At 45.3% G+C, this 26,143-nt stretch overlaps 1 protein-coding gene and 1 non-coding gene across 3 annotated transcripts in view; one reads left to right on the top strand and one right to left on the bottom strand.

Moving 5' to 3' along the window:
- SH3RF3 (SH3 domain containing ring finger 3) overlaps positions 1 to 26,143 on the top strand; it is a 375,405-nt gene that overhangs the window by 105,026 nt on the left and 244,236 nt on the right. The window lies entirely within an intron of this gene.
- On the bottom strand, positions 9,702 to 9,836 carry LOC125937193 (small nucleolar RNA SNORA1). The gene has a single exon (XR_007462288.1). It is a non-coding gene; the product is annotated as a small nucleolar RNA SNORA1 (small nucleolar RNA).

Genomic DNA, 26,143 nt, shown 5'->3' with positions numbered 1-26,143 from the left:
AATGACAAAATGATGACTTGCATGTTTGGTGCTGGGGAACATCCTTGAAGGGATTCAGTCTCAGCCAATGTCTGAAAATCTGAGTGATGACAAGGAGCCAGCTAGGCAAAGATCAAAGATTGTGGAGTGGGGACACCTGGTGCCAGGATGCTAAGGTAGGGATGACCTTGGCATTTTCAGAAACCACACAGAAGTCTGAATGGTTGTACAGTCCAGGGAAGGAGTTTGGATCATGTTCTCAGTGCACTGGGAAGTCATGGAAAGGCTTTAATCACAACGATGTGCGATCTGGTTTGCTTTAGAAAGATCTTGCTGGCTGCTGCTAAGGGAAAAGATTGAGGAAGCCAAGTTGGGAGGCAGATGACCAGGTATAGGTGATTACAGTATCACAGGCAAGAAATGATAATGATTTAGACTAGGTTGTCGTAGTAGAGATGAAAATAAAAGGACATACATAGGGTTTGTTTGGAAGAATGATCAACAGGTCTTGATGCATTGGATATTTGGCATGAGGGGAGGTGAATCAAGGATAATTCCTAGAGTTTTGGCTTCAGCAACTGGATGAGTATTAATATTATTTACCAAAGTTGCAAAGACTGCCAAATATCCAAAGGGAGTATAAAGATTTCTAATTGGAACCTGTGAAATTGAAGGTACCTGTTAGGCATCAAAGGAGAGATGTCAAGTAGTCAGTGGGTTATATACAAGCTAAAGACAGATTGTTGGAGTCAATCAATGGCATTTAGAAAGAGCGATAAAGTGTTCCTGTTTTCCTAGGACACTCCTGATCTACACCTATTGTTCCATCATCGTTAAAGGACCCCTTTTCTCACTCTCAGCCTCACACCTCTTTGTGCTATAACTTATCATCTTTCACAGAGACAGTATTTAAAGCCACGGGCTAGAGAGTCATTAGAGAGAATGGTACAAATACAGGCAGAATTTGTTACACTTCAACATGTTGATGTGGGAGGGCATTCAGGAAACAGCCACTGGATCAAGAGAAAAGCCAGGAGGAGGTAGACTCACCCCAGTCAGGAGAGGAATGTGGCTGGGAAGGGAAGAATGGTCACATGTGAAAGAATGAGATGAAGACACAAAGAGTGGTCACTGCATGTTGCAGTTTCATAAGGATGGTCCCAGTGGAAAGGAGAAGGTGGAAGCCCACAGGAACTGAATTGAGGAGCTAGAATGTGTGATGAGCTTGCTACATCCTTCCTGTTGTCCCACTTTTCAGATAAAAATCATAATTGTAAGGAGCTAATTTAAATGCCATCTCTTCCATTAAACTGACTTCAGATTCCAACAGTGAACTGGTTAGAATTAATTGCCCTTCTGTATTCCCATAGCACCTTGTTTGTAACTTTTCATGTGACTTTTTGTTGTTGTTGTTCATTGTGTTTTAGCCATGTGTGTCTGGCTCCTTATTAGCTATAGATCACTTGGGGGCAATGACTGTTTATTTTCCATCTTCATCTTGCCTATGAAACTTAGCCTTGTCACAGTTCAATGAACCTATGAGGCATTTGAGAAATGTTGAATGGATGAGTGAATGGATCTGTGAATAAATGAGTTAGCGAGTGAGTGAATGAGTGAATGGATGAGTGAGTAAATCATGAGTGATTGAATACATAAGTGACCAAGTGAGTGAGTGGATGGATGAGTGTGTGAATGGGTGAGTGAGTGACTGAGTGAGTGAGTGAGTGAGTGAGTGGATGAGTGAATGAGTGAATGGGTGAGTGAGTGACTGGGTGATTGAGTGAGTGAGCGATGGATGAGTGAGCAAGTGAGTAAAGGATTGGAACTGCAGTCAAATTGGTACCAAATACCTACACAGCATAACAGCCATGGGTGGTTGGTATTTCTGTTTGCCCCTTGCCCACCTCATTTGTTCATATGCAAAAGCTTCCATTTCCAGCAATGATCATTAAACACTGCAATGGATAATTGTAGAGTGGTTATTTTCTATTCTGTTGGTCCTAGGCTGCCTTTAATTCTAATGGAAACAATAGTTTCCTTTAACTGAAAATTGGGTGAATCCTCTTTAGCTATTTTTCTGTTTTCCTTGTACTGTTTGAAGGATATACTATTTATGGACTGCAAAACGATAGATTCTAATCTGAGCTAGAGATAAAATGTAAAGGGGGGCATAAAACATTTAGGAAGCGCACATGAATCACAACAGAGGATTATGCAAAAGCTTTCTCAGGAAAATGTGCACATTTTGCATTTAGGAACAGCCCAGCAAAGTGGCATACAGCTGATTTGTCATAATATATAAACCTCTGGTAGTATTAAGAAAATAAATACTATATTAAGTCTTTAGGCAAAGCCATTGGTACTAGTTTCCATCTATGAATGCAATTCTGTGTTCCTGATGTGTTGGAAATACCCCAAAACAAATGCCAAATGTGAGATTGCAGATTAAATTTATAGGGCCCTAAGCTGTGTGGAACTATATTTTTAAGATGAGAGCTGTTCTACCTACTAATTCCTCTGGGAATAAACTGGCAGAATGAGGGGAAACCCCAAAATGCCAGGTATAAGAGAAGATCTTATCAGAATTTCTGTTAGGAAGATTCAGGGAGGAAATCTGGGAAAGGTATTATCTGTAGCCCTAGAAATCACAGCCTCAAGAACCTGAAGTCAAAGATGTGCAAAAAGCCCTGATGTCCGGGCCCTTGAATCAGCCTGTAGCCCTGGACAAGTCCCTCCCTGTCACTGGCATCCTGGGGGAGGGGGGTTGATGCTGGTGCTGAGAACAGCCCTCTTTGCCGAAGCCAGGTGAGGTCTCACACATCTTTCACACTGTGGCCTGTCACCAGTGGGGTCTCATTCTGTATGGTGTGACAGTTGAAGCAGTTGGACTTGGGCTTGCCCTTGGTGCCTGGTGTCACTAAGGAGGTGAGAAGAATTCTTGCTCTTCTTGATGTTATACAGCATCCCCTGGAAATGTTCAGTCATATTGTTCTGGGCAGCCTTCTTCTGGGGGACCCACTGCCAGGGGACTCCTCTGCCCAGCTGTCAGCAGAGCAGAAGGAGGGTCTCTGGTGCCTCTTGCAGAAAGCTCCCATTGCCCAGGCACGTCTGTGTACTTCATGGTCTCCATGCTCCTATAGCACCACAGACCCTGTCTCTCTGAGGGTCAGCTGGTTGCTACTCTGAGGTTTTCAGATTTAAAGATGGGAGCAGAGCCATGGTCAGAGTGAGGCCCATGCCTGTAGTCACTTTTTTCTGTCCTCAACAGATGGCCAGCATTGGCCTCCACCATCACTTGACTCCCCTCTGGGTGCTCAGATGTAATTTTTGTTTCCTTGTGGTTATTTAAGTCTGGATGTGCAGACCCTGAGAGTCTGACTAGGTAACTTGTACACAGTCCTTCCTATGTGAATTGGTCATTTTCCTTTCCAAGTGTCAACTGGAAATTAAAAGTAAATTAATTTTTATTTTCTTTGGACAAGCCACACTTCTAACCTGACTTGTTATTATAGTGAATTGGGCTTTGAAGAAGACAAATTTAAGAGTATCTATAAATTATCTTCATGTTTTTTCTTTTTTCATGTTTGCTTTTTATCCCTTGAACTGAGACCAGAATCATTAAGATTTTCTTAAGAAGTTGGCTGCAGTAAATATCCTAATAATTACAACTCAGGAAATTCATCATAAATCATTGTTTTTGCTGTATTTCCTTGGACTTCAGATTTTCCAGCTGAAATTGCCTCAAGGGACCCTTAACATCTTTTATGGAGTTTGTAAACTCCCTGAGGTTGAAGAGTCTTGGACTTGGAATCTAGAACACCTAACATAATACTGGGCATTACTTACTGGGCTCAGGAAATCTTTTGAAGGAACAAAAAATATCTTCCTGTAATGTAAGTTGCTGATTCACAAAGTGGCTTCTTCACCAAAAGTGTGTTGAAGCAGTTTTGAAATCAGGACACCTACGTTCAAATCCATTTTCTACCTCCGGCTGGGATAACACCGAGCCAGCTACTTTACTTCTTTGAGCTTCTGTTTCCTCATCTGTAAAGTGAGATGGTGCCTACTTTGCAGGGTGGTTGTGAGGGGGAGTAGACCAAAGAATAACATGGCTGGTTGGGTGGATGGTATGTATAGATGTCCCACATCCATGGTGCCCTCCTCTCTTCCTTCCCCATCAGCCTGCAAGGGTCTCACCTGACATTGTACAGCATAACGTGACAGGTGGCATTACTTTGACTTGTCTTAAAGCTGGATGCTTTCACATAGATGACCAGGGAGGCAGTGAGGATGTGAGAGTGGAGGTGATATATAAACCTGGAATCGCCTCTGGGGTGTTCTGGGGTGAGCTGTGAACATTCACCCTGGGCTCTGGTCTTCAACTTTGCATTGTGGTGATGAGCAGTGCTGGGAGGCCTGTTCCATGTGATGAATGTGTGTGACAAGTGCTTGAGGGAGAGGACATTGGTGTCAGGTGGATGTCCCAATCCTCCCTGACTTCTGGCTCCAGGGGAACACTGCCACAAGACTGTGAGTGAGGAAGGGTGCTCAGTGGGAGAGGAGGACCTGCATTACAGGGAGTTGGTTAACTTCTTTCTAGTTAGACTTCCCACTGTTTAAGATAATGTGACACATTACCTGGAATCACAACTGCATTCAACAGTAGTACTGCTTTAATTTTTCATTTTCTCATATTTAGTGATGGGGGTTTCAAATATGAGTGTATGGATATTTTCCAGAGGCATAGACTTAAATTTGGGTTTGCAGAGGCTGAGTGAGCAGTGAGACAGAGATCAGAATGAGGTCACACCCACAAACCGGTGCACCCAGGTTTAAGTGTGGAGGTTGTTCCTTTCAATTCCAGTAGCCAATGGTGTGCTAAGGATGGCTTTGGAGAGCTTCAGAAGCTCTCTCCCACAGAAGCTCCACAGCCCCCTCCCCATACCCTCCATTAGTCTCCAAATAAGTGTACTTGCTAGGTAACACCAGTGACCTTGCAGGGCAGACTGAGCTCCCAGATGACCTCTGCAGCTTACCACCCACCATGTCACCGCCCTGTCCCTTCCCACAGGGACACTTCTGGGGGTGTCAGTGTTAGGAATGGTTCTGTGCAGAACCAGCCTCTTCCCGATTAGACAGGTGCAGGATAGTCATGCTTCAGGGTTGCCAGTCCTGGTCCAGGTGTGCCCGGCACCCTCTTCCCTTTGTAAACTTGTGCACGAGTGTGCTGGCACATCCATTCTGACAGACTGGCTGTTCAGACAGTGCTTCCTCCAAGCTGCCCTTCTTGGTGTGCTCTTATTTTTCATATTAGCAAACTGAGCTTTTCATTATTCCTTGTAGGTATTGAAAATGTTTTTAATTGTGAACTATAGCATGGAACAAAAGAACATCTAAACATTATGCTAAGTGAAAAGAAACCAGTTGCAGAAGACTATATTATATTATCCTGTTTGTGTGAAGTATCTAGATTAGGGACAGAAAGTAAACTACTGGTTTCTTAGGGCTTGGGATGAGGGTTGGGAAGTTACAGGGTATAGGGATTCTTTTTGAGATGATGAAAAATGTTCTAAAATTGCCTGTGGTGATGGTGACGCATATCTGTGACTGTATCAGAAACCACCAAATCACCTGATGGATGGTTTATGTCTATATGTCATATATCATATGTGTCAAAAATGAAGGCAAAATAAAGATATTTTATGATAAATGAAAAAACATGTGCACAACTTCTCAGATGATACTAAAATGAACACTCATGTACTCAGCAACCAGAACCAAGTGGAGTATCATACAACCCAGAGGTCTCATTTTGCCCCTTCTGCCCCAGAGGTAACCACTGTCCTAAATGGTGTTAATGACAATGTGTGTTTGCATCCATCCCTCAACTAGGTATAGTTTAATTTTACCTATTGGTTAATTTTGTACATATGGGTTCATACGGTACCTATTTTGTGACTACTTTTAAGCACTGTGGTTTAGATATATGTTGCCATAGATTATTCCTATTCACTGCTACATATAATTCCATTGTATGAAGAATACAATTCATGCACCCATTCTACCATTGATAGCACTTGAGTTGTTGGGTGCCATTATGGCCACTACTGACATAAGCATACTTATATTTACCTCCTAATGCACACATGCAAGGATTTCTGTAGAAATATCCCTAGTAGCAGAATTGCTAGGCTATAGAGTCCATGCATTTTTATCAATGATAGATAATACCAAATAATTTTTTGTCAAGAAGATTGTGCCAGTTTATGTTCCCAGAAGCGAGAGGTGACAGTTACTGGTGTTCCATGTTTTCAACAACACTTGGTATTCTCAGGTTACTAATTTTTGCCAGTCTAGTGGGTATGAAACGGTATTTCAGTGTGTGCATTTTCCTGATGATCAGTGAGAATGAACATCTTTTGTATATGTCTTCCCATATTAGTTAGCATTTACTGCATAACAAACACCCCCAGAATGTAGAACCTTAAAATAACATCCATTTCATTTAGCCGACAATCCCGTGTGTTGGTTGAGATTACCAGCATAGCAGGAATGTCTGGGGACTCTCCATGTGGTTTCTTATCCTGCAGAAGGCTGAGTTGGGCTTTTCATGCGGTGAATGATAGGTTCTAATAAACAGCAAGAGGGGGCAGATGCCATTGTGCACTTTTTAAACATCTGCTTGCATTATAGTGTTGCTGTCTCATTGGCCAAAGCAAGCCACCAAGGCTAAGTTCAGTTTGGAAGAGAATTTTCCAAGGGCCTGGATCCAGGGAGACATGAATCCTGTTGGAGGACATTATTACACAACCCACCATAGTACCTACTTCCTGTATTTCTTTAGGATGTTGGTCTTTTATATTGCTGGTAGGAGTTCTTTATATAGTCTGGATACTAATTCTTTGATAGTTATCTGTGCTAATTTTGGATCAATAGAAATTCTTTTAATAAACAAGATCAACAAAATAATAATAATGGCATGTTTTCTGGGCTAAATTTGGAAAACATTACAGTGTAAAGTAAATACAGAAAAGTTATTTATCTCAAAGGAGGAACTAGAATCAAACTCCTAAAACTTAGTAATTTAACTTCTGTATCTGTTATAACTTAGTAATCAGCTATTTTAAAAAACTGCTTACATGGAGATTTAGGATTTTTAGGAATATTAAAGACCCAAGGGGAAATTAGTATTGGTTAGGTGGGACAAAAACTCAAATCAGTTACTTGTAATAAACTTAAATAAGTGCAACTCTTTTTGAAATTCTCTTTTTAGATTCTCTATATTAACCTTGTGTATTTAGTAATATACATATTGTACTCTACATAACTTGGTTTTCTTCCTAAAATTATCTTTTAAGACAATTTGATATACTCAGAAAAGTACAAAGTTTCTAAATATTTTGAAAAAAATACATTGATGTATAAAAGGATGGATATTAAGATTTTAGACTTTGAGGGGCTCCTGGGTGGCTCAGTCGGTCAAGTGTCTGACTCTTGATTTTGGCTTAGGTCATGATCACATGATCTCATGGCTTGAGCCCCATTTCGGGGCTATCAGTGGAGAGCCTGCTCGAGATTCTCTTTCTCTTTCTCTGCCCCTCCCTTGCTCGCTTGATCTCTCTCTCAAAAATAAATAAACTTAAAAAATATTCTAGACTTTGAGTTCTCTTCCCCATGTTTTGCTTATTTAAAGCAAAAATACTCCCCAAACGCAAGATACCCCAAACACAAGATAAATATTTCACCATTATAACAAAAAAAAGACTGTTTGGGCTTAATCTAGAACTTTTACAGGGTCCAACAGAACCAGAGTTTATTTTTTCAGAGGAGTAGATAAGTGCAAACTCTCCAAATTTATTGAATTTGATGTTTACGAATGAAATGATTTCCTCATCCCCACAAGTGCTTTGTCTTCTTGAAAGGCTTCAGTTTTATCTTCTTTAGAGATGCCTCACTGTCCCAGTTTGCCTGGACCTGAGGAATTTCCTGGGACATGGGTGCTAAACCCTGGGAACATACCAGGCAAGTTGGAAGCTAGTTGGTCACCCTCTTCTTCACAAATTTCAGAAAGTAAAATTCATTGGTTTGGATTCATGCCCACATCTCTAGCCTTTAAATGTGCTTAACTTGCTTAATTTCCTTCTTTGATTATTTTTTTTTGCCCCCTAACGCAAATCGTTCCTGCTGGAGGTGGAAATATTCAGGAAGCAGGGCCCCGGGACTGGCTGTGTGGAGTTGGCCTCGGGAGGGTGTGTGTTGCTCCAAAACGGGCTGGTGAGGGCTTTCCTTGTTGCCCAACGCTGACAGTTCCCAGTGCTGTTCATTTTGTCACATAGGCAGCATAGTCGCATTGCCTACGTTCATGGTTTTCATGTTACAGCCACGATTTTAAAGCAGCATATTCTGATTTTTCTCACTTAATTTAGTAGTCTCTTGGTTTAGATTGCACTTGGGGCTGTGCTTAGAGTTTTGATAAAACTTAGTTGTATATGTGTCATTTTGGAAAGGACTGTTTGGAAAATAGGACATAGAACAGGTGGTTATAAAACCACCAGATCAAATAGAGATCATGATTTCTCTTTTATTTAGAGGCAAATGTTGCTATATAGGTTGACATATAAAGATATATAATACATAATTTAAGGAAATATTCAGGAAGTAGAGACTAGGGAATACGTATATGAGCATTTTTTCTTATGATGCATTTTCTTCATTCTAAAACTATTATATTGTTTAATTTCTGTCTTAACAGTTCCTAGATCTGCCCTATGATGTTGTGCAGCTTGTGCACTGCACAACTTGGAGTGGGGGGGCGGGCAACTGTTCACATTCCAGTTATCCTAGATTTGTCTTGAGAAAGGGATGCCTTTTCTGACTTGCATAAGAATGCTCCTGGGCAAATGGAAGCCAGCATGACTGCCTCCCTGACCCTCCCAGCAAAGGTACTTTACAGAACACACGAAAGAAATAAAATTTTTCTTCTGCTTACATTTTATAGCCTTCCCTACCCTCACTGTAGTACCTCATATCTCTGACCTGAGACAGTTGATTTGTTTTCTAGTTTTAACACATAGCAGCATAATGGTATAGAGCACAGAGCCAGGGGCCAGTGCTGCAGTGTTCTACCTGCACAATCCAGGGGAAGTTACTTGCCCTCTCTGTGCCTTACTTTCCTCATCTGTACAGTGTGGGTGGTTCCTTCCTCAGTGGGCCATTGGGTGGGTTAAATGAATGAATAGGGTAAAGCACTCGCAACTGTGAATAACATGTTGTATGTAAATGCCACAGCCTTGTTCATCTTTGCCTCTGCATTGGTCTAATGCACAGCTGTGTTTAGTAAGACTGAATCTTTTTTTTTAAACCAATACATTTTTATTTAAGGAATTTTATGTGTGATTCCTTCTATAGCCAATCACCATAGTTCCTCAAAGTCAGAATCATAATCTTCAATACGGCCCTTTTAAAAGGAACGTTTTTTGTTCATCCATAGTTCACTGTCAGTCCAGAGCTCTTCAGTTTGGCTTCTTTGATCTCCACTTGAATATGGGCATACTTCAAAAATTCCCCATCTCTAATCTTTGGGATCTAGTTTCTTTATGTTAGGACCCTAGAAGTCAAATTGTAAGAAGTGCACTGATTGTGCACTGATCTAGAATTGTTAGTCCTTGTTTCTAATATTAAAAAGTCTTGTTGCTTCCCCTCCATGGCTTGAGCCCAGCAGATGCTGTTATGGGTCTCACTGTCACCACGGCAATAAACTTGCTGTGATGGTAGCAAAATGTGTGTCTCAGTGTAGCCGCGTTAACAATCTCTGGACACCATGAGTGACAGTGCCCATTTCCATCTAGAATGAGGCTTTAGCAAGACTGCACCTTAAACTCTGATTAATAGGTAAGGGCACAGGTAGAGAAGTCATGACCTATTCCTTGACCCCATGAGAAGAAGGCCAGGTCAATAATCATTGTCTTTGTCTCTTTTCTTCTGGGATTTGCTTCTCCCTGTCTCAGCAGCACCCCTCCCCCCACCCCCCAGTGTGTGATTGTCTATTTATGTGCTGCTTCTCCTGTGAGATGGAGCCTCTTCTATGATGGAAGCTTAGATTTCCAGGACTTTGCCAGGTACATGGCAGGGGTTCAGGGACATTCAGCTTCAGCGAATGGATTGGGTCTCCTCTGGGATTTGGGAGGCACTGCCTCTCCAGGGCAGTATTTTCTCTCTGTGTCATAATTCTCGTGGTCAGGCCCAGCCAGGCGGCACTCACCACATACCCCATTCTGGTCTCAAAATCCAGAAAAGTGCTCCGGAAGGATATTGAACATCCGTGTGGGGCTCTGTAAGTATCATTTACATCAGAGCTTAGATGGCACTTTTGACCCTGAGTCAGAGTTGTGACCTAAGCAGGAGAGGAGGGTTCTTTATGAGGAGTTGTGCAAGCTCACAGTCCTCACGAGGCTAAAGGAGAGGCCGGCGTGCCTGTGCCATTATGTGTGTGTGCACACATGTAGTTCTTTCTTCGTGTGTGGGGTTTCTCTTACCTTATCAAATGTAGGCAGCAAGTTGAGGCCAAGAATGGTGTGTTCATTCCATTTTGGTGTTTCTCAGTGAGGTCACCATACCAGGATCCCAGTAGACAGCTTCTCATTTATTGAATGAAACTTGGGTAAAGCTGTTCTAAGAACAGAGGGCATTGGGCATATTAATTTTTGTCAAGTTTGCCATTAGCAATGAATCTCCGGGTTGTTTTCATGTTAGTAGTCAGTATAAATATCTGTGAGGCTGTGAACACATTTAGAATTTCTAGTCAACTAACTAGAAAATCATCAGCCACAGAAGATACAAAATTAGCAAATACCTATCAAAATAAACTCGACAGTTCTTATCAGACATGCCATAACCTCTATAAATATGAGATGTCAAATGAGATGTACCTAAGAATTTGGTCAACTTTTAGAAACTGTTGGAGAGAACTTTCTGAGTTGTTTTAAGCAAAGGAATGATCAGAAGTGTAGAAGGCCCTCATAGTAGCTTTCAGTAAGTACTGTCTGTGGCTGGGTCCAGAATCCCAGCTGGGGTGCGCCTTACTGATTTAATGAACATAATAACATGGAGCAAGCTGCCTGTTGCTTCTGCTTTTAATAGCAGAGGTTTTCAGAGAAATAAGCCAACTAAATTGGTTTTTCTTCTTGTCTCTTTAATTATCCCTGCTCCAGGCCAGTGAATCGAGGCATAGTGGTAGGAAGGGAGAGAACATCTTTATTTTCTTGCTGCAACCAATGGTATATACCCTTTACCCTTTGCTGTGTGTGCTTGTGCACAAACACACATACTCTCTGTCCACCCTCTCTCTCCTGATCACAAATGTGAGTGCATATTTTTTCACACCGGCTTTCTCACAAGCCTATAAATGCTGCTCTGGAGAGACTGAGGGTGTGGCCCGTGCTGCTGTGGCCTCAGTGCCTTTGCAGAGCACCCGTGTCCTCAGTGCATGTTCCCTGAGCTGAGAATGAGAGAAAAAGTAGGTTGACACCACACTGTGAAGACACTGCCAGTTCCGTGGAGCCCATTGCCCCACCAGTGCTGGCTCAGCATAATTCCAGGAATCCAGGCAGCCGCTGCTGCTGCAGGAGTCCTGAGGTGAGCTCCGAAGGCATTCTGACGTGCCAATTTAATGGGATTTTAATCTCATTAGGGATGCAGACGAAGCACTGTCATCGCTGGAAGGAACGTAAGTGATTCAGGCTCATGATTTATTTAAATATGGAGGAAAGGGCTCCCTTAGTGAAACAGGAAAGTATCTGAAGCGCAGATACTTTACGGTGCAGGCGCTGCCAGGTCCCTGGGTGTGGGTAGCCCAGGGACCCCTTGGATCTGGGTGTGTTGGGACTTTGAGAGCTTCCAGAGAATTTGTTTAGAGGATTGTGCCTTGGTTTTTATTGTTACTTTTCTTCTTAGTCTTGACGGCCTAAATTTTATCTCCTAAATAGTTTTTTCTTTTTCTCATTTTCTCTGGATGGAGTTAAGCTTTATTCAGTGAAAGGGGAAACTTCAAGCTGTTGATGAGTGAACCACTAGAGAAAACAGCAAAGGAGGATTTTATTTCAAGGTACCTTAGGTGCCGGAAGACAGACAGTGGCATCTCTTGTGTCCCATTGCCCCAGAGACCAGCTGCCATCCACTGACCATATTTTTATGCGTATTCATGAAGGGAGATGGATGGAGCCTTGTAGGGAACCAGCAGCTCTTCTCGGTGGCAAGGCTTTAAACTACCTCTTCCCTTCACACTGCCCAGCTTGACCTCCACTGCACCTGAGTCCTCTCGGAATGTGCCCATCCACTTAGTGGCAGCCTCAACACCACCAGAATCCCTCTTGTCCACTCCAAAGTCTCTGTTCACATCCTGGGAAAATGCCCATTGGGCCAGGAGTTTTTTTTGTTTTTTTTGTTTTTTTTTTTTTTTTTGTGCCACGTGGGCACAAAGATAAGTACTTTTTGAAGAGGCTAAATCAAGCCATTCAGTCCATCATGTGACAAGGAAATAATAAATCAACTGTCTGCTTTTCAACTCTGTGGGCTTCACAAGAAGAAAGAAAGGAAGCAGCCTTGAGGCCTCCCTGTAAGGGCAGCTGCCCTGTGTCTGTGCAGTGCCCACAGGGAGGGGGCAGGACCAGCCTATGTCTGGGCTGGAGGTGGTTTGCTGGGGGCAGTCGGGGAGGGGTGGCCTGAGGGGAGCAAAGCTAGTGTTACTTTCTTCCTTGAGTTGTCTGGGGCCAGGATGGTTCTGCCTGCCACTAGCTTCCTAAAGAAAGTTCTCTCTCGTTCTCCATGCATGGTGTGTACTCTGTAAAGTTTCTGGCATGTTATCCATTTCCTGAATTACACAGCTAGAGCTTCCCCTATCTCAGTTTCCCAAAAAAGCAAGTAACCCAAGTGCAGAAACCCAGACTAAGAATATGTTTTATGTAAAGGAGACAGAGACGAAGTTCAGGTGGAGATTGTATTGGAAACTCATTTTCCCAGATGAGTCCCCATAAACAACGGCATGCTGCATCCTGAAACCAGGGTCAGGGCTGTCCCCAGGCCCAATGTGAAGCCCATCACCTTGGCTTTTGTGCCAACCATTTTGGGAGACTTTTCCCCCTTTGGTTGGCACCATGCTTGTGCACACACACATACATGTGAGTACTTTCTCTTTTGTGGCTCAAGCAGCCTTGCTGTCCCTGGACCCCAGGAATCTGCTTGCCCTTTGGAAACAGGCTTCTTATAAAGACTTTCAGATTGAGGGAAAGGGAAAGACCCTGGTGCTGATTTGGCTCAACTGTTAGAAACACCAAGGAGCTGCTGGCTAGTAAGACTTTAGCCGTCAACCTATACTTATATAAGGATAAATTTACCTTAATGACCCCTAGAAACAAATACATAGTGCCAAGACTTCCAGGCATCCTTTGCAGGGGGTGAAATGAATGTTTACTGAAGGGATATTATTTGGGCAGGTCAGTATGACAACCAGAGGAGATTGTGCTCAAATTTTCAAGAGCAAGAAGCTGACAAGTCAAGAGGACTGCTAAATCTAGTGAACCAAGGTTTCAGTGAGGGTCTCTGGAAACTGAGAGCCTGAAGGCTTTCTATTCCTTCTGGGTATTGGGGAAGCTTCCTCCTGCCCTCAGCTCACTGCTGTCAAGGCCAGGCTGACTCTATGAGCTGGCGAGAACCGTGTGCTGCTGAGGGACGCAGGCATGGTGTCACGACTCCAGTCCTCACTGGTAGTCCTGTCCAGCACAGGTGACTAGCTGTCTCTGCAGTCATGGCAATTCCTGTAGCCTAGTTTCCTGTGTTGGGATGTGGAGCAGACCACCACATGTGATCCTGTTCTGATGCAGCTGGTTGCCTCCTGCCTCTGGGAGCCCTACTCTGGCTAAGCTGTGGTGGCTGAGCTGTGACTGTCAGAAGGTCCTGGTTTGTCCAAATGCAAGACTGTACACAGTGATTTAAACCAGCAAGCTGTTCTTATGTTTGCTACTCTTAGTATGGGTACTCCCAGGTCAGAGCAGGCACATGACCAGGCTTGGCGGCCTAGACTGGGCTGGGGGTTGGTGAAGGCATCTTCTGAGCTCTGACTGCCTGTGGGGAGCTGCTCTCATAGAGCTAATTGGCTGTGCTATTCAACCACCATATCCTGTGGTTGGGGTTTTGCCTTTAAGAACAAATTGCAGAGAGACTGTCTTTTAGGCCACTGCTTTCCCTGATTCTGTCCATCCCATGCTCACCATGCCCTTCTACCTGGGTGGCCAGGGGAGGATGGCTCTGCATCCACCTTCGGGTAAAGGCAGCTTTCAGAAGGGAGAGACAGCTTTGGGCTAGCAGGGGATCTGGTTTTCATGTGACTTCATCATGAGATTTTTGATACACACCTGCTGTCAGATCGTAAATGATAGACACAACATACCCATGCAGTTCAAGCTAAATCACAAAAGCTGGGTCAGGGGATTCATAAGGCTCAATTCTCAAATAGTGTGTTTGTGCTTCTATAGCCTCTGGGGTCTGACAGAGGAGGCTCTTGGGCCCTGAGATAATGTTGTGGCTGGTTCAGAGCCTGCAGACAGAGGCCTGGCTCTGACACCCTCTGGGACCACCACTCAGAGCTGTGTTTGTGTTGCGGGGAGTCTTAAAAACCCACAAAGAAGGCAGGCTGGGGTTCCTGTGGGTTCTCTGTTATGATTCCCCTGTGCAGTATGACACAGTGATACATTGGCCAAGCTACGATATCCTAAGAGAGTGTTCACAGAGCACTTTTTCTCACAATGCCCTGGAGTTACCATGTTTCAGAGGCACTTTATGTGGGAGAAGTTGGTGGCAGGGAGGAGAATATGAGCTAAATTAAAATAGAATGATTTCTATACTTGCTCTTTCTGCCTACAGAAGAATTTTTTTCTTTGATTTTGTTCATTTCACTTTTGTTACATGGAGGGTTCAAATAGATGACTGTCGAAGGGGCTATGTATCAAAATGGGGCCTCCCTTGATGTCTGTGTTAGGGCTACATGCCTGGCTCTGTGTGCTTCTAGTATTTGGGCAGCGTCAGGCTGAGGGACGGAGGGCAGTGGGCACTGCCTGAGCCCTGTATGTGATATACCAAGAGGAGCAGGGACCCAGGCTGAGGCACCTGTGTTCTTGGATGCCTTGAGAGCTTTCTCTGCTTATATTCTCTCCTGCACCTACCCCAGCCAGAGAGATCCTTCGCAAGTGGTACCCTGAATGTTTTTTTGGTAGAGAGATGCTTGCAATGTTGACCTCAGCCTAAAGCAGAGGGGTTCTTTAGAGTCTTTTCATTTTCTAAATTCTTAGCACATCTTGGTAGTAAATGCATTCCTGCGGCTTTCCTGGTGGTTATTTATAAACTTGCAGTGCACTAACTAGGCTTGACAACCCTGTCACTTAGCCTTGTCCCTGGTGGAAAAACCATGCAAACTGTCGCCTGAACTCCAGGGCTGGTGCACAGTCTCTGCTGACCCTTGGCTGGGATGCCAGGTGTGGAGAATGAGGGGGTATGTGACCTTGGTCAGGGGGCTGAGTGGGCCCCATTGAGGGACCCAGGTGAAGGGTCAGTATGCTGTGGGACCAGGTGGGATCTAGTAATGGACAGGGCAGCTGGTGGGTAAGCCATCCCACACACCCCGGGATGGCAGGTCATGAGACAGAACTCTGAGGCAGCCGCAGCCAGGCTGTCACAGTGGAAGGGTGCAGGAATAGGCACACCCACCTGAGGGGCCAGTGCCGCAGGCAGCTCTGATCCTCCTCGCACAGGCTCTGAGGAGAGAGTGGGCAGCACAGAGCCTTGTGCTTCTCTGGGAAGCTGGAAAGATAAACTCCCCTGTGTTTTCTGGGGGAGTCAGAACCAGAAGAGCTTCTGTGGGCTCCTGGGAGGGAAGGAGTGGGTATCCTGCTGTCACCACTCACATGTGTCTGATGCTATGAAGTTCAGAAGGCACTTTCAGGGAAGTTCCTTCATTCTTCACACTGCCCCATGGAGCCTTGTGTGGGTCATTATTGCTCTGCCTCTGAGGGCAGAGCCCTGGGCCCAGGTGCCCCCAGGAGGCACTGGTTCCAGGTCCATGTCCTCTGGGAACAGAGAGCAACCCAGGCAGAGCAGATGGTGCCAGCTTTCATTGGCTCAGGGGCCTGGTAGGGACTGTGGTGGAAGAGTGCCAGCCTCCGAACCTGCGTATCTGGGCTTAACCTCAGCTCCGTGCTCTTGCAGTTGAGCTCGGTGGTTTTTTTGTGTTTTTTTTTAATGTTTATTTATTTTTGAGAGAGAGAGGGAGACAGAGTTTGAGTGGGGAGGGGTAGAGAGAGAGGGAGACACAGAATCTGAAGCAGGCTCCAGGCTCTGAGCTGTCAGCACAGAGCCCAAACCGGGCTCAAACTCACAAACCATGAAATCATGACCTGAGCCGAAGTCTGATGCTTGACAGACTGAGCCATCCAGGTGCCCTCCCCTTAAAAAAATTTTTTTTTAACATTTAGAGCTTGGTATTTTCATCTGTGAAGTGGGTACGAGGACATCTTTCACGTAAAGTTCTGACCCATAGGAGAACTGATGGATCATTTAGGGACAAAGGAAGCACATGGGAGAAGCTGCCCGCAGCCATCCATAGGGTAGGGAACAGGGAGGAGGGCAACAGCATAGGACTTGGCCTGGGATGGCTTACACGTGCCCAGTAGCCTTGTACAGTGTGGGGCACTGCACCATGCAGGCCTTCAGACATTCTCTGCTCTGTTACACAGATCTGGGAGTCAAGCCCAGGGAGCAGTCTTTCATTTGGAGTGCTGTAGATAGAGGGACAGAACCCCTTGCTGATGGTTCTTCCTGCCATGTAGAACAAAGCACTGATGAAGAGGTGAGAAGAGGTGATTGTCCCCTTTCTGGGCTCAGGGAAGCCTGCATGCTAGCATTTTGCTGAACAGCAGGAAGCAGGAGTGCTCATCAGTTGTGAAGATGGCATTTCGTTTGTTTTCATTGTAGTGGAAGCAGAGCGCAGTAAAATGAGTCAGGAGGGGTCTTCATTTGGCCAAGGCACATACCTATAATCCCTGCTGCCTCCTAGCCACAGTAAGCAGCTGGAAAGCAGGACAACACCAGCAGATGCTTACAAAAGGGGAGGGATATTCAGGTAGAAGTGCGTGGAATTGCAAGAAGTCTTATCTGGCCTTTGACAGTGTATGCGCTGGTGAACCCCCACCCCGGCTGAGCAAGTCAAGTTAGGACCCTGCTGAGTGGGCAGGAAGCCCCTTTGTAACATACCTTTGCTCATCACACATGACAAAATCCGTGTGCTTCCTTCCTTCCCTCCCTATTTTATTTAGAGATGCAGGTCACTCAGACTGGCTGTGTGGATGTGTGTGCATCCCCCACAGATGGAGGGTTTCTTTCCATTCAGCCTGAGGAAGTCATGTCTGTGTTGTTTGGCTTTACGCCCATTGACTGAAATCCACGCTACATCACACAGACCTATACTGCTGGAAACCTCTGTGAGGAAGGGGGAAGTCCACTGTGAGTGGGTGATGCTATAACAGGAAAAACATATATCACTGGATGGAGTCAGTCCTCCACCTGGAGCTCAGGCCAGCTTCAGTGTGGCAGGCATAGGAGGGGTGCAAGAGCAGGCCTGGGCAACGAATGACACCTATTAGTGTATGGCTGGGCTTGGATTCAGGAAGTGGCCTGTGGGATTGTGCCCCCACCCCATAGTGACCCTGCACAGATGTCTTGTGAGGTAGCCCACCTGGCTTTCAAGGAACACCCAGAGAGTGGCTGGGGGCCTCTGGTTTTCTCTGCCTGTGACAGATGCACAGTGTGTTTCTCTTTGAGCTTCCTGAGCAGAGCAAAGACTGCAATAAGTTAAATGCTAGTGAAGCCCTGGGTGAGGCCACTGGTCATGGTCCATCTGTCTACCCTCATGTAGGACCAGGAGTTGAGAGCTTCCTGTCTAGGGTGAGAATTAGTGACTGTCCTCCTCACACAGTTACCCCATGTTTCAGAAAGGTTCTATAGCATCACTCTGTTGCATCTTTAGACATCTCCATGGGAGGCGGGTGGATGATCCCCATCCTACAGAAGGGGGAAGGAGCCCAGCAAGATAGCACTCTGCCCAAGTGCTGGATTCAGTGTGTGGTGGTACAGGGACTCTGGACAGAACTAAGGTGTATTTCCCTTGAGAGTATTATGGGATAAGAAATAAAACAGAACTCCAAGCTCTAATAATTCCATCTGTAAACTCTGTCTGGACAACACACTAATTTGTAACTATTTCTTCCTGAGTACCTGTGACACTAACTAACTGGGAAGTTCACTTGCCAGTGAAAATATATGTCCTTGTAACATCTATTTAAAAACCTTGTTTACTCCAAGACTGTTCAGAGTTCTCAAGTATTCCCCTCCCATTTCTTCCCTAGATTTTAGTTGCCTTGAGGGCAAAGAAACTGTTGCCCTTTACATGTTGAGATCTCCCAAACACTACTGTGATTCTATCACAGCCCTGCCTGCAGAGGATAAGAAATCCCCTTTTTATAAAAGTGCATGTTATTTTGTGCATTTAGTAGTTACTAGTCTTGTTTAAGTGGGACATGTAGTTAAAGTGTGGCTCATTGAGAATCAGTTAAATGGCAGGCATTCCCAGGCCTTGCTTATGGACTCATACAGTGTCTGGGAGCTGGGAGCACCCTGAAGACCAGATCCTCTAACCCTTTACTTACAGTGGAGAAACTGAGGCCTCAAAGGGCCACTGGGTCTGCACTTCCTTTGTTATATTCTCCGGGCTGTACTGACACAAGAGACATTCTGACACGTGACGTGGATTAAAAATCCTTCAATGAGTATGCAGCATTTTATTCTATTCGATCAGGAGAAAAGGCCACAGGGCTATAAGAACCAGGTCCCCCAGCAGGGCAGAGCACAGCAAGAGCAGGAGGAAGTGAGCCAGGGATCCTCCCTGACAGGCTAACAAGAATGCACAAGCCTAAGGAGCCTCTGGACCTCGGTGAGGAAAGGCCACAGTGCTAAGGTCTTTCCTGCTGAGGTTACAGTTGTATTTTTTTAAACAAAGTCTTAAAGAAGACTATCATCATTAAGATTCTGCATTTAGATATCTCAGGCTTGAAAACTTACAGGGAAACTGCTTGCCTAATGGGTTTTGTAAATGTGAGGGATCAGTGTCTCAGATGACCATTATTCAGAAGCACCAGATAGACATTATAATGAGGACCAGGAGCTCCTCACAGCACATGGGTCAGCCCAGCCTGATTGCAGAAGCTCGGAGGTCAGTCATCACACCCTGCTTTGATGCCCCAGTGGCCTCTTATGGCTCCCCACTCTCTGTAGACGGGTGAACCTATCTAGGTCCTTCCCTTGCAGCCTGGGATCCGAGGCTGATTCATGTCTCATCACTGCAGAGATTTGTAAAGAGTAATTAAATGGCTGGAATATGGAGACTTAAAAAAAAAGCCTCTTGTGGGTTAAAGTGCTGAAGCATGGAAAGATTCATTCTCTCTCTTTTTTTTTTTTTTTTTTTTTACATGAGGAGCTAAGTAGAGACCTTGCTCAGGGTTTTCACTGCCTGAGCAAAGTGGGTTGATAGGCTTAGTTCATTCTCCCTGGAAAGCTTCCCAGGGAGGAGACTGTGCTAGAAGGGGCTGTCAGCTGTGCCATGTCAGGCCCTGGTCAGGAGGATTTAGGAGCCTCACATGGTCTGTGACATGCATCCTCTGAGTCTGTTAGTGCTCCCCCATCTGCCTCAACACAGCTGTCCCCTGAGTCTGTGAGTGCTCCCTGTCTCCCTTGACATCATCCCTATGTGTCCCACTAGGCTTTCCAGTGATCTGGTGCCCATACCATGGAGTAAGCAGTCGGTATCAGTAGACCCAGATGATTTTGTTAGAGACTCAATTTTTATACATGAATAGGTATATTTTTTAAGAGTTTATTTGCTATCAGAATGCCTCATGTAAAAAGCCCACCAAGATTCCAGGAACCAAGAGAAAGAGCTAGAGCTTGTTAGCTAGGAATGGCTTTGACATACTAGAAAATGTGCTTTTGGCCCAATTGAGACATACCTTGGCCCTATCCTGGTGAGTGGACTGGATATTTCTGCTTTCTGGGATAACTCAGGTCAGCTCCCCACTGAAGCAGGGAGAAGATTCTCCAGAAAAGAGAAGTTCATTGTCCTCCCCCTCCCCAAAGCGGCACTCGTCATGGCTGCAGGTAGATTGCCTCTGTGGTCACTCTGGCAGTAAGTAGAACTCTAGCACCCAGGGCTGTTCAGATTAAATATTCACTGTCTTCCTCAACCCAGCATGACATTCAGAGGCATGGACATGGTCTGCATGTGTTTGTAGCATGTGGCAAACCCTTGCCTCTTACCTGTAGCACCGGATGTTGTCTGGACTGGGTTGTCAGACCTTCTCCCCTTACCCTCCAGACTCATCACTTTGCAGATTTCTCCTGTGTGGGCTTGCTCACTTGGCCTGTTTGCTATGTGCTAAGAGCTGGCAGGTAGAGCTGCAGTGCAGGAGGAGACCTTCGGTGATCCCTAGACTTCACTGGTATCCTGAGAGCTCATTCTTTCCTCCTTGCTGACATTTGGGAGACATGCTGTGCTCCAGTGTGTGGTGTGGTCATCCAGCCCAGATTCCAAAACTTACATGTATGTATACCCAAGCCCACCAACTTAGGACAAAAACAAACCTCACCCAGAACCCTGATTTCACTCAGCCTATCTTTAGAGGTCAGGGCCCATCTTGGGGGAGAAACAGGAAGGTGATGCTGATGACTGAGTGGTGTTTGTGGGCTTACTGCTTCATGTCCAGCCTTGTCCTAGGTGTTCTTATCTGTGAAGTGGCATGGTCACTGACCTCCATTGCCAGGATGCTGATGCCCAGGGAGGTGGCATCCCTGCTCAGAAGTGTCAGATCACAGTCCTTGATTCAGAGCCTGTGCTTTCTCTAGGAATGGGTGTGACTGTCCTGCAGGGAGCCTTTGGTCCTCTTCCCTAAGACAGCAGGGCCCCCACCACTGCATTTGGAAACCCTCTGCAGAGACTGCTGAGTGCCCAGACCAGCGCCCACCTGGTCCGGCAGAATGGACCTCACCTCTACCCCTTCTGACAAGGCAACTGGTGCCAGTGCCCAAAGTGGCCTTGTGGCCTTGTCCTCAATGCAGTGTCCCTGGGTCACTGAGAGATGGCACCAGCAAGCATGGGGTTTTACAGTGTTGCATGGTGGCTGCCACATGCCCTGGCTTTCCAACTGTCACCTACTTCGAGTTATGAGTGGAGTTTTGGGCAGTTCTTGTCAGGATAAACTAGCTTGAAATAGATTAATCCTAGGTTTTGTTTCCCCAGTCTTTTAGCATAGATAGGAATCTTCTTGTAGATCTGGAAGTCACCCCCAGCAGCTTGCTGGTGGATGCATGCAGGCTTTCCATAGCTGCACCGTCTCTTGAGTGGCCAAGAGGACAAATGTCATTGCCTACACTAGGGGACCCACATGTCACAGTTCCACCTGTGCCTTTCTTCTGTCCTCTTGGACATCACAGAAATCATCAGGCATGGGCAGACACACACATCACATCATCACACATACACACACACACACACACACACACACTCCACATCACATATACCCATACCACACACACATAAACACATATACACACCACATACCACACACACACCCCCACACCACACACATATACACACCACACATGCACCATACACACACACATATATACACCACACACACAAAAACATACCGCATATCACACACATACACCACACATATGTATACACACCACACACACACATACACATATATACACATATACACACACCACACACATGTATACACACCATACACACTACACACAAATACACACCACACACCACATGTATTCACACATCACACACAGACTATCACACACATGTGCGCACACACACCACATACACCACACACACACATACACCACATATAAATACACATCACACATATTCACACACCACACACAATCACACACATGTGTGTATACACACACACCACACACCACACATATTCACACACACAGTTCATCGCACACATGTGCACATACACACCACACATATTCACACATCACAAACTATCGCACACACATGTGCACACACACACACCACACCACACATATTCACATATCATACACAGTCCATTGCACACACATGTGCACACACACCCCACTCTGTCCAGCACCCTGGCACCAACTCCCTTGGCACATGCTGTGGCACTTGACAAAACACCCTTGCTGAATTCTGCTCCCTGCATCTCAGGTGCCTGAGTTATCATCAGAATCGCCAGGCTTTCATTGTTAGAGTTGTGCCTCCTTTCGCCATTTCTTCAGTGTCAGTGGTCACTGTTGGGTGAGGCCCTGTCCTGAGATAGTAGGCAGTGGACATGGGAGGGGGTGGTTTGAAACGGGAGAAGGGTGGGCCTCCTGGGCAGAGGTTATGGCCAATCCATGGAGCCTCTGCTTGCAGGGCCTGGAGTGCAAACAGCATCCCCCACAGCCCCTGCCCTCTCATGACCTCAGCCAGCCCCGCTTCCATCCCAGCCCTTCCACCATCTTCCCTCCTCCCAGTGGAGATGGGCTTGGTGAGCCCCCGACTGCCCACCCAGACATCATCTCAGACATTGAGACGAGCTGCTTGCTGCCTGCCTCGGAACTGATGGGTGTAGGCAAAAGCACTGGGACATTCCCAGACTCCCTTGTTTGGTGGGTGCTCACTTAACCTGAGACTGAACCTTTCTGCTAGTCACTCACACTAGTCATTCACACTTCACTTGGGGCTTTAGTCAGCCTGGGGAGAAATTACAGCTCAGGCTCCCAGAGGCTGAGACTAGGAAGCCTGGTGCTTCTCCCTCAGGCTCCGCATTTAGTTGAGGCTCAGTAGATAAACGATGGGCGAATTTGTTTAATGAATGAAGTCTCAAGGCCAATGCTACACTTAGTTATAAGCTCTCAAGGTAGAATTTAGAACCCAGGGTGCTCAGGCTGCCAGTGGGAAGTCAGGAGTCTTGTTGGTGGTGAATTTTATAAAGGAGATAATGTAGGCATGCACAATGAGCCTGCGGGTACTGGGTGCCTCCTATGTGCTTTCTGTGCCTGACATGTCCAGTGCCCTTCCCAGCCTCCCCAGGTCAGCATTATTACCCCACTCTGTGGATGAGAAACTGAGGCACAGGGAGGTTGAGGAGCTTGCTGAGAGCCATACAGCCTGGGCTGGAGCAACCCAGCTTGGGTTGCTTGGACTGTGGCTCCTGTGGCTTTTTGAAATGGGGTTGCTTATGTTTTCTTGTTTTTGAAAAGTATGAGTTAAGAAAGCTCTGAGGATTGTTGGTGGAAAGAAGGGGTGGAGAGGGGCTATGTGTTAGGATTTAAAGTCCCCAGGCAGAAAGAAATGGAGGCAAGGACCTATGGCAGCTAACAGAAGTGCTTACCAGCTGCCCAAAAGCAATCACTTGAAAAGCCAACAAAATACAGCAAAATTGGAGAAAAGTGCACTTTCCCTAATCACTCTTTCTCTTCACATAAATAAAATATCTAAAAGTGAGATGGTGGAAGCAAACACTATAATTCTAAGTATCAGCCAGATATTCACGTTGAGCCCCATACCCTGTACCTTGTAATGGCAGAGATGTCCCAGTGCAGGGACTTGGGTGCTTCGTCTGTGAAATGAGAAGTTATTTGAGGCCAGTGGCCTGGCCCAGGGTCCCTGAAAGCCCAGGTCCCATTAAAGGCAGTGAGGGTGCCTACTCTCCTGTATGATGTACATGGGGCCAGGGAAGTCTGCATTTGCTGCAGTGAGGCGGCTGACCCTGACACAGAAGGTTCCTTCGCTTCGGGTTGAGTTTTTAGCCACATGTTATCTGATTATAGTCAGAAGTTATGATGAGCAGCTGTAGGTTTTTCATCAACAAAAATGAAAAATTATTTAATACAGTAGATTGATGCATATAAGCATTAGTCTGTGGTATCTGGAGGGTCGTGAGGAATATCAGCAGGTGGGTGACAGGGTGGAAACCATGGAGCTGGGCCACAGATCTCTCCCAGTTCCAAATGTGTTCAGTTTAAAATATTTGTGAGTATTGAAAAAAGTAAAAGTGACCTGCCAAGTCCCAGAGTGCAGAAGCATGCTTTTGTGTGTGTGCGCATGCATCAGCCTGTGTGTGTATGTGCCATAGGAGATCCTTCTAGTGCATGAGACCAAGGTGCTGCTTGAAGCTGGAGAATCCTCTGACTTGAAGAGACTTGTTCCTGACTACAGGACATGACAAGTGACACCTACATTTGGAAATGCTTCCTTGGATGCATCTTTAATCTGTCCTTCCTCTCTGTCTTCAGCTCTGGTCACTTTCCCAAATCGAGTGAGGCCCCTAAACTACTGGGGACGGGTAGGGTGCCTGTGTGCCCAACATTGAGGCTACATGAATGGCACTGCTCCAGGTAGGGCAGGCACAGCCTCTGAGTCCTTCACACTCAAAAAGGTAGCTGAGGAGCCAATGTAGAAATAGATTTAGGAGGGTTTTGTTTCAGGCATTTCCTTCCCTTGGTTACTGAGTGGTGATGTGGCCTGAAGCTTGCTTTATTAACAACATACCAATATGTACATCAAAAGTAGAATGGACAAATAAATTGTGATTTATTCAATTAAAAAAAAACAAGAAAGAATAGTGAATGTGTGAGCACATGTATGAGAGCCACAGTGAGATTTATCCTACATTATTTAATCATCCTCCAAATATTCAGAGCTGAAGACCAATGCTGCAGGTAGCCACACTGCTAAGGACAGGGGTGATTTATATCCACTGAGCGGTAAAGGTTACTGTGAGTGATCCAATTTGTCTACAAATGTGTGTAAACATCAACTTTTAATTTGCAAAACTACAAAATATTTATAAGACTTAAGAATAAAATCAGGGGTGCCTGGGTGGGTCACTTGGTTAAACATCTGATTTCAGCTCAGGTCATGATCTCACAGTGCGTGAGTTAGAGCCCCATGTTGGGCTCTCTGCTGTCAGCACAGAGCCTGCTTTGGATCCTCTGTCCCCCTTTCTCTCTACCCCTCCCCTGCCCATTCTCTCTCCCTCTCTCTCTCTCTCTCTCTCTCAAAAAAAAAAAAAAAAACTTAAAAAAAATAAAATCATACTGTCTATGGACAGACATGGAAAAAAGCATTGATCAATATTTTTTCCAGTTTTATTGAGATATACTGGATATATAACATTGTGTATGTTTAAGATGTACAACATAATGATTTGGTGTATGTATTATTGTGAAATGATTATCCCAATGAGTGTAGTTAATATTCATCACCTCACATGATTACAATGTTTTTCCCTTGTGATAACTTTTAAGATCTACTCTCTTAGCAACAGCATCAATTAATAGTGGAATGTATTATTAATGAAATCATCCTGAATTCTTCCCAAGTCTGATGGGGGCCTCTCACTAGTTGACAGGAAGTCAGGAAGGTGATCTGTCAGGAAGGTGGTTGAGCTGAGTCCCTTCCTATGGGTGATGTTCCCTGTATGCACTGGGATTTGTTATTTTTTAAAGGAATCTCCCTCCCTCCAAATAGGAAATACATGTCAAGGAAGCAGACAGGGCTTCCTGTTAGATTTATGGGAGGGGGTCACCCATTAAGGAAGAGGGCAGGAGCCAAACACAAACATGACCAGCTTGAAGAAAACCCAGACAAACCCAAAAGTTAAAAACTGTGTAGCTTGTAAAAGTCCTGGGTACATAGAGGGAAGAAACAAATGACCAAAAAAGAGACACCCACTGCCCCCACCAGGAGAATACCTTTTGCTGCTAGGCTCCTCTTTATAAAGACAAAATCAGTGTTTCTAAGAGAAAGATGAAAAATCTGACTTTTGTGCTTTCCTTTTTTGAGTGTCTTCGCTCCCTGTCAGCAGAACCCTGCTTCCTCTGGCTTTCAGTGCTGGCTACCGCTGTGGGGGAGCTGGACAGTGCAAAGGACGATGGGGAGGGAGCAGCAAGTGGGGGGAAGCTCAAGTGTTGGCCCTCCAGGAAAGACTTCCTTCAATATTCACTCTTGCTGATATTTATGATGTTAAAAAAGAAAGAG

Source organism: Panthera uncia (assembly GCF_023721935.1).
Source record: "Panthera uncia isolate 11264 chromosome A3 unlocalized genomic scaffold, Puncia_PCG_1.0 HiC_scaffold_11, whole genome shotgun sequence".
Classification (NCBI taxonomy): domain Eukaryota; kingdom Metazoa; phylum Chordata; class Mammalia; order Carnivora; family Felidae; genus Panthera; species Panthera uncia.
Note: the sequence above shows the minus strand (reverse complement) of the source record. Positions and strands in the feature narration are given on the sequence as shown.